The following is a 9,051-nucleotide window of genomic DNA, read 5'->3' as shown; positions in this document are numbered from 1 at the left end:
AGGATAATATGAAAGGAAAAAGGAGCCTCCTTCATACGCCAATATTAGAGTAAAAATCAGACTATAGAATTATTCATTATAAATCAGCTGACAAGTGATTACACAGATGTGTGGAGAAGCCAGTCTATTGCTGTATTTCCATAAGGTCTATTGTTTCAATCAGGTACTTGTGGATGAGAATACTGCGTGAGGTCTACTGTTCACAGAACTACTAGTAAAATAATAAAACAGGAATACAAATTGTACCTACTAGCTTCGGTGATCACACCTTCGTCAGGGTATAAAAATAAATTTGTTAGAATTTCATAGAAATATGCTTGGAGTATGCAAAAACAGTTCTATATGAATATAGTGTTGATGTTATCTACAGCGTAGTGCTCCTCTATTGGCTGAGAGATTTCGACCAATGAGAAGGATTTGAAAGGTGTGAGGGGAGTTGCTGCAATGCTATTGGCCAACTGTGTTGGGCAACGATTTGGCTACCATGCGGAGGTAGAATACTATCGATCAATTCTATCTCAAATATCCTTGAAGAAAATATATATTATCATGAATGAATTATAAATTCTTATAATCGATAAATATGGGGAAGTTAATTATAATCCCACAAAGCCTACAAACAATTTAACAACAGTGCGGAGTTTGAAACGGGATAGAGCTATCTGCTTTGTGGAATGATATACAAGGATAGCAACACCAAAGCAAATCGAATACTGCCATTATAAAGTGGACCTCACTATAGAACAATAACAACCACAATATGATACAGTATCATCTCAACTTGATACACAACATCATTATTTGATACAGCACAGGACAGCGCCATCTGCTTTGTGGAATGATATACAAGGATAGCAACACCAATGTTAATCGAATACTGCCATTTTAACGTGGACATCACTGTAGAACAAGAACAACCACAATATGATACAGTATCATCTGAACTTGATACACAACATCATAATTTGATACAGCACAGGATAGCGCCATCTGTTTTGTTGTATGATAGACAAGGATAGCAACACCAATGCTAATCAACTACTGCCATTATAACGTGGACATAACTGTAGAACAATAATAACCACAATATGATACAGTATCATCTCAACTTGATACACAACATCATATTTTGATACAGCACGGATGCTTGATAGATAACACCATATAATATGATACAAAACAGGATAGAGCTATCTGCTTTGTGGAATGATAGGCAAGGATAGCAACACCAATGTTAATCAAATACTGCTATTATAACGTGGACCTCACTATAGAACAAGATCAACCACAACATGATACAGTATCATCTCAACTTGTTACACAACACCATATAATTTGATACAAAACAGGATAGAGCTATCTGCTTTGTGGAATGATAGACAAGTATAGCAACACCAATATTAATCAGGTGCTGACTTTATAACCTGAATCTCACTATAGGAAATTTTTATTTTTTTATTTTATTTATTTATTAAAAACACACATAACAAGACAAAACAAAATTACAAAGAATTTGAAACAAATTTGAAATAATTGCTGATATCGATTTAGGGTTGTTTCATCAACAGATACGTCAAAATTTTTAGCAAAAATGTATCACATTGCTTCCTAAAATTTCTCAAAATTCTTAGAAGCCTGTCATCTCCACAAACGTGAGCAATTATAACAACGGGGTCTTTTCCGGCAAGTGAAGTTTATAGTAAGGTGCACGTGGCAGTATTTGATTAGCATTGGTGTTGCTATCCTTGTCTATCATTCCACAAAGCAGAAAGCTCTATCCCGTTTTGTATCAAGTTATGATGTTGTGTATCAAATTGATACTGTATCATGTAGTAGTTGTTCTTGTTCTATAGTGAGGTCCACGTATTTGATTAACATTTGTGTTGCTATCATTCCACAAAGCAGATAGCTCAATCCGGTTTTGTACAAAATTATAGTGTTGTGTATCAAGTTGAGATGATACTGTATCATGTTGTGGTTTTCTTGTTCTATAATGAGGTCCACGTTATAATGGCAGTATCTGATTAACATTGGTGTTGCTATCCTTGTCTATCATTCCACAAAGCAGATAGCTCTATCCTGTCTTGTATCAAATTATGATGTTGTGTATCAAGTTGACATGATACTGTATCATATTGTTTTGATACTGTATCATGTTGTGGTTGTTCTTGTTCTATAGTGAGGTCCACGTTATAATGGCAGTATTTGATTAACATTGGTGTTGCTATCCTTGTCTATCATTCAACAAAGTAAATAGCTCTATCATCTTCTAGATCCGAAACGTTTCTAGATCTATCAGCTATCCTCTATAGAAGGCAGTGGCAAGGCAGAGAGTCGGCTACGCTGTTCTCCTATCTTCCTCCACTGTCATGTAGAGCTCACTATACCAAATTTTTAGAAATGTTGATTGTTCAAACGCTTCTTCCAGCTGTTTCATTGAAATCCAATTTTTCTTCTGCCTGCATTTCTTTTTCTTCATGTCTTTAATTATTTATTCTTTTCTACGAAGAAGCACAGATCGAGAGAGAAAAACTAAGAATATCTTGTACTATTCCTCTCCCAAATTTAGGTGTAACATTAAAAGTCCCAAATGAGGTTATGTCTTCTAGATTGCTACAAAATTTTCAGTCCAAAATATTTTTGCAAACTGTTCTTTTGAATTTAGATGTTCCAAATACCAGAATAATAATAATTCATAACACTCAGTTATTTTTACTTTCCTTGCCCTATTACCATAGGTAAGGAAAGTATTGCTTTCCGAAAAAAATCTGGTGTGGTACACTCACACAACTTTCCTTGCTCATATTTGAAACTACGATCAAACTTCTGTATATGTGTATATATAATTATTGTTTTCAGAGTACTTTTTCCTTAATGTAAATTGTGAAATTCGATTTTTTTTTTAGTCTTAATTTTTTCAAAGTCGTCAAAACAGCTGTTCTACAGATGAAATATCTCGACTATGTGTTCTTTTTATGAACTGCGCTACCTACCTACCTCATGCACGAGAAGGAGGTTACTAAGTCCATTTCTCAAGGATGGGATGGACCCCCCATTAGTTTCCCAGAGAAGAGAATCATGCCAGTTGATAGGGCTGAAAAAAAGCTATTCATTTAATAGATTTGAAGAAAATCGTTAGAGCCGTTTTCGAGAAAACCGTGAAAAACATGGTTTTTTAGTGATTATCCGCCATTTTTCTCAATAATATTACGGAGCTCCTGCAATTCGCTCAGAAATGAGATCATGTCAGTTGATAGGGCTTATAAATAGCTATCCATGGTATAAATTTGAAGAGAATCGTTAGAGCCGTTTTCGAGAAAACCGTGAAAAACATGGTTTTTTAGTGATTATCCGCCATTTCTCTCAAAAATATTACGGAGCTCCTGCAATTCTCTCAGAAATGAGACTCATGTCAGTTGATAGGGCTTATAAATAGCTATCCATGGTATAAATTTGAAGAAAATCGTTAGAGCCGTTTTCGAGAAAACCGTGAAAAACATGGTTATTTTGTAATTATCTGCCATTTTTTCCGCCATTTTGGACTGAATTTTATTTAATTTCTTGTTGTCGGATCCTCGTCGTATAAGGACCTTAAGTTTAAAATTTCAAGTCAATCGGTTAATTAGGAATGGAGCTATCGTGTTCACAGACATACACACATACACACACACATACACACACACACACACACACACATACACACACACACACACACACACACACACACACACACACACACACACATACACACACACATACCAATACCCAAAAACCATGTTTTTGGACTCAGGGGACCTTGAAACGTATAGAAAACTTGAAATAAGGGTACCTTAATTTTTTTGGAAAGCAATACTTTCCTTACCTATGGTAATAGGGCAAGGAAAGTAAAAATGAAGGTACCCCAATTTCTAAATTTCTATACGTTTCAAGGTCCCCTGAGTCCAAAAAAGTGGATTTTGGGTATTGGTCTGTATGTGTGTGTGTGTATGAGTGTATGTGCGTCTGTGTACACGATATCTCATCTCCCAATTAACGGAATGACTTGAAATTTGGAACTTAAGGTCCTTACAATATAAGGATCCGACACGAACAATTTCGATCTAATGCAATTCAATATGGCGGATAAAATGGTGAAAATGTTGTCAAAAACAGGGTTTTTCGCGATTTTCTCGGAAACGGCTTCAACGATTTTGATTAAATTTATACCTAAAATAGTCATTGATAAGCTTTATCAGCTTCCACAAGTCCCATATATGTAAAAATTTCAGGAGCTCCGCCCCATCTATGCAAAGTTTGATTTTAGATTCCCAATTATCAGGCTTTAGATACTATTTAAACAAAAAAATTCGAGTGAAAAAGATTGAGCATGAGAATCTCTTCAATTAATGTTCAGTAACATTTTCACCTAAAATTGAAACTAAGTTCGAAATTCAAGAAAATGTTTTTATTTCAATAATAAACTGTTGGCAACTGTTGATTGATTCTATTAAATCATTCACTTCGAAGAGATAACAAACTCCGTGTGTCTCCAACCTTATTGTACCGTCACGAGATTGCTCAGATCTTTGAATAGTAGACTTGAGATGCGCGGGAACACTAGCGTCAGGTATAAATTTTCATAACGGCAAGGAAAGTTGTGTGAGGGCGCCACACCAGATTTTTAAAATAGAGAATATTTACTTAGAGGAATTTTTAAACACGAACCGAAAAACAAACTTACTACTAAAAGTTAATTAGAGTTTAAATCTCTCTCTCGTTCTTCTTCTGCCTCCATGTTTTTCATCTTCTTGTTGCTTTTTCCCTACATCAGTCTGTTCATCTTACAATATTTAATTAGAAATTTATGAAAGGTATCAGATTTTTATTGGAAATTGAGCAGAGAGAAGTAAGAAAGGACACTCTATTATTAGCAGCGTTATATCCGGCTGTGGTTTTAGCCACTCTACCTTATCGGGTGAAAGTACTCGTGGAAAATCTGCAAATTCTTGGAAAAGCCTTGAGTCAATTTTCCGGGTAGCCTGCCGGGTTTCCATGCCAACAGGTGTCTTCCTACACCTCTCTTCTCCTTTTTCTCTTTCTGTTACACCTCCTTTTTTGTCTTCTCCTTCTTCTCCTCCTCAATATCTTCCTCGTCTCCTCCTCATCCTCCTCCTCCTTCTCCTCCTCCTCTAACTCATCCACCTTCTCTTTCTCCTATTCCTCCACCTCATCCTCCTCCTCCTCCTCCTCCTCCTCCTCCTCCTCCTCCTCCTCCTCCTCCTCCTCCTCTTTCCCCTATCTCTATATATAAAAGCGAAATGGCACTCACTCACTGACTGACTCACTCACTCGCAGAACTAAAAATCTATCGGACCAAAAACGTGCAAATTTGGTAGGTATGTTCAGTTGGCCCTTTAGAGGCGCACTAAGAACGGATTTGAAAAAAAATCCAAAGATACGCCCAAAATCTGCGTTTTTCCAGCGTTTTTTTATCGTTTTCTCAGCTTTATCGAGAACAAATGAACAGAAAATGTTCAAATCCACTACAGAAGCTCAGCTTGGGTGTAATAATGTTGTGTTAGAAGGAATTGAAATAACGCCAAAGATACACCCAAAATTAGTGTTTCTTATTTGCGTTCTCTCAGTTTTTTCATCAAGTAATAGACAGAAAATTTTCAAATATGGTACAGAGGTTTAGCTATAGTTCAAAAATTTTATGATGAGGTGACTTTAATATTTCATCAAAGATACGCCCAAAATTAGCGTTTTTCCAACGTTTTTCTCAGCTTTTCTGCGTTCTCCCAGTACTTTGACTTTCTGATGGAATGAAGCATGCTCAAATGAAAAATGCAGGCGAGCGAAGCGAGCCCGCTAATCTCATTTTTTGACGATCCAGTTGGGGGTCCAGGGGGCTGAGCCTCCTGGCTAGACGGATACGGCGAGCGAAGCCAGCCTGACAGCTAGTTCTTCATATAGTCACCCTTTTCTTTCTCCTCCCTCTCCTCCTCGTCTTTATTCACTTCCTTCTTCTTCTCCTCCTCCTTTCACTCTTCCTCCTCCCCTTATCATCCTACTCGCCCTTCTCCTCCTACTCTTACTTCTCTTCCTCCTCATCCAACTTCTCCTTCTCCTCTTTCTTCTTCTTCATCTCTTATTCATCCTTCTTCTCATGACCCTTTCTCTCCTCTTCTTCCTCGTCTCACTCATCCTCTCTCCCCTACTCTTTCTCCTTGGTAGAGAGTTAGTGGGAAGGATATTTTGAATATTGTTTCCGAAGAATGGACATTGATATGTCCAAAGCTCCGCCAATTTATGTAGATGCATAACAATATAATTATCTATAGTTATTATATTACAAATTGCTTTTTCACATCATATACAGTTCAATAATTATTTTCTTAGTCTATATCATGTAAATTCATCTATAATTTTGCTGTATTGTAAGCTATAGTATATAAGTGTATAAGCCAGTATATATTGTAATCTACATAAATAAAGTACTCAATCAATCAATCAATCAATCCTTCTTCTCCTCATCTTCCTCCTCCATCTACTCCTCCATTTACTCCTCCTCCATCTACTCCTCCTCCTCCTCAACCTCCTCATCATCCAACAAACGTGGGAAATGTGTGTTATTAGAGAGACAGCCATCTTCATCCTTCTCAACAAGCATTAACAACTTTATTTTCGACTCTGTGTTTCCCTGTTGTAAAAGATTAGGAATTATATTTCATCTCCTTTAGATACCTTGTTTGCTTCCTATATCTCTTCTTCTTATATAATCCTACTTCTTTTTCTTCTTCATTCTTATTCGACTTGTTGTTTAACTTGTTGCTCCGTTGTTCTTCTCCTCCTTCTCCTCCTCCTGAATCTCTTCCTCGTCTCCTCCTCCTCCTCCTCCTCCTCCTCCTCCTGATTGTCTTCCTCGTCTCCTCCTCCTCCTCCTACTCATCCACCTTCTCTTTCACCTACTCCTCCTCCTCCTCATTCCTTATTGATCATATGAAAATTCACAATACAGTATCCATTCAGATGAGATCAATATCAACCCTTATATCTTCTTGGAAAAGCCTTCAGTTTAATGCCGGGAAAGCGGAAAACCCTTCAATTCTCCCCTAATTTCAGCAGAAGCGGAAAAACGCCCCGATTCTACGAATACAACATGATATTGCATCTCATCCTAAATTTAATCCGAGTTTTCCTTGTTGGTTGATTGTTGTGATTTCTGTTGTTTTTGCTTTCTCTTTCACACTCACTGACTCACTCCCTCTCTCTTTGTCTGTCACTCACTCTCTGAATCTCACTTGAATCTCCACAAAATACTATTGTTTTTGGATGAAATTCTCTCCATGGAGATCTCAGTTGATAAAGAGTCAATATAATAACAATATATCGGGGCACCGAGCTTCGCTCGTTATTTATTTATTGACTTTTGATAAACCGAACACAATTCTTTAAAATAATTGGGGAAGTACTAACAGCACAGCCCAAAACTGTTTCTTTCCCGAATTTTGATTTATACACTATAAATAGTCCAGAATGTAAGATCATAGAGAAACAATAGTGTAAGTATATATCCCATGGTATAGGGCGTTTATGTCGCAACTTTTACTGTTATCTCAAGCCGATAGTCCACGTAGCTCTTTCCCTTGAAGCTGTGTGACACTGGTGGTCACTCATATTGTGCCGTTCATACACTCTCACCCCAACAAAACAGTAAAAAATCGACAATAATCAACAGTAATCGGCTTGAGATAACAGTAAAAGTTACGACATAAACTCCCTATACCATGGCATATCTACTTACGCTATTGTTTCTCTATGGTAAGATCTTGCCAATCGTACCCCTTGTACAGTAGTTTGATCAGAGAGTGGCTATTCGGTCTTCTTCCGGAGGCAGTCGGAGATATGTTTTTTGTTGTTCAGTGAGAGATCACATTTCTCAAATTCTAAAAGTTATTTTAATTACTATTTTTTCTGTTGTTAGCCTCCATCTTATTCTTTATTTGTTTTGTGACTTTTTTTTTGTTTCTCAATGCCTTGTTTTTCATTTCCTAGTTATAATTACTGGATACATTACGTAAGGAATTCGATAAACAAATTGATTTTTTTTACTATAAGAGAGTTTCTAGGGTCTGCAGCAACTCCTTCATGCGTACAGGGAAGCTTCCCTTGCATCAGAGTATTTATTGTCAAGAGAATTAAATGTATATAATATTCATAATTGTACTATTTATTATTATTAGTTTATGCTCTAGATGATTGAGTATTATTTTGTATGCTTTGTTTTTGGCAATAAAGTTTATTAAAAAAATGGAGGTTATGTTCCATACACTTGAATTCAGGTTCAATTTTCAGTTCAAATATTTGAAAGTGAAAAAATTATAATTTAGATTGTATACAAACCAAATTGAATAAAAAAAATAACACTCACTAATCACTTGAAATTGACAAATAATGATCAACTTTGAAAATTATGATATACACTAGTTTAGGAGGATTATCATGTCATGTCAACAAATCAGATTATGTTGATCAAATCGATTAAAAATTGTCTAGCTGGATAAAATTTGTCGCTGATTGATTATGATTACACAGCTGGAAATAATTCTGTCTCTCTCCCACGCAGGCACACGCATCTTCTGTTATCGAGAGACGACGAAATTATCATCTGTTTTTCAAGGATGAATGTTATTATCCTTTTAATGTAGTTCAGCGAGTTTTCCAAAGAATGAGACCTAGTGCAATCGAATCTTTATATCATAAACCTACTATGTTCCAAACTTCGTGAAAATCGTTGGAGCAGTTTTCGAGATCCGTAAAACATAAATAACCAGATGATATAAAAATATATACAGATATACAGAAATTGCTCGCTTAAATAATAGGATAATTAATTATTGATTATTTCAAACGAAAATGAACTGTTTACATTAATAACCTGTATCAGCTACCGTCTATAGAAGGCATTGACCAGATATAAAAATAGCCAGATATGAAAATAACCAAATATATACAGAAATTGCTCACTTAATATAATAGGATATTAATGAATAAAGTCCATCTATTTAT

This window comes from Nilaparvata lugens, chromosome 14 (assembly GCF_014356525.2).
Source record: "Nilaparvata lugens isolate BPH chromosome 14, ASM1435652v1, whole genome shotgun sequence".
Classification (NCBI taxonomy): domain Eukaryota; kingdom Metazoa; phylum Arthropoda; class Insecta; order Hemiptera; family Delphacidae; genus Nilaparvata; species Nilaparvata lugens.
The sequence above is the reverse complement of the archived record's forward strand: the minus strand, read 5'-3'. Positions refer to the sequence as shown.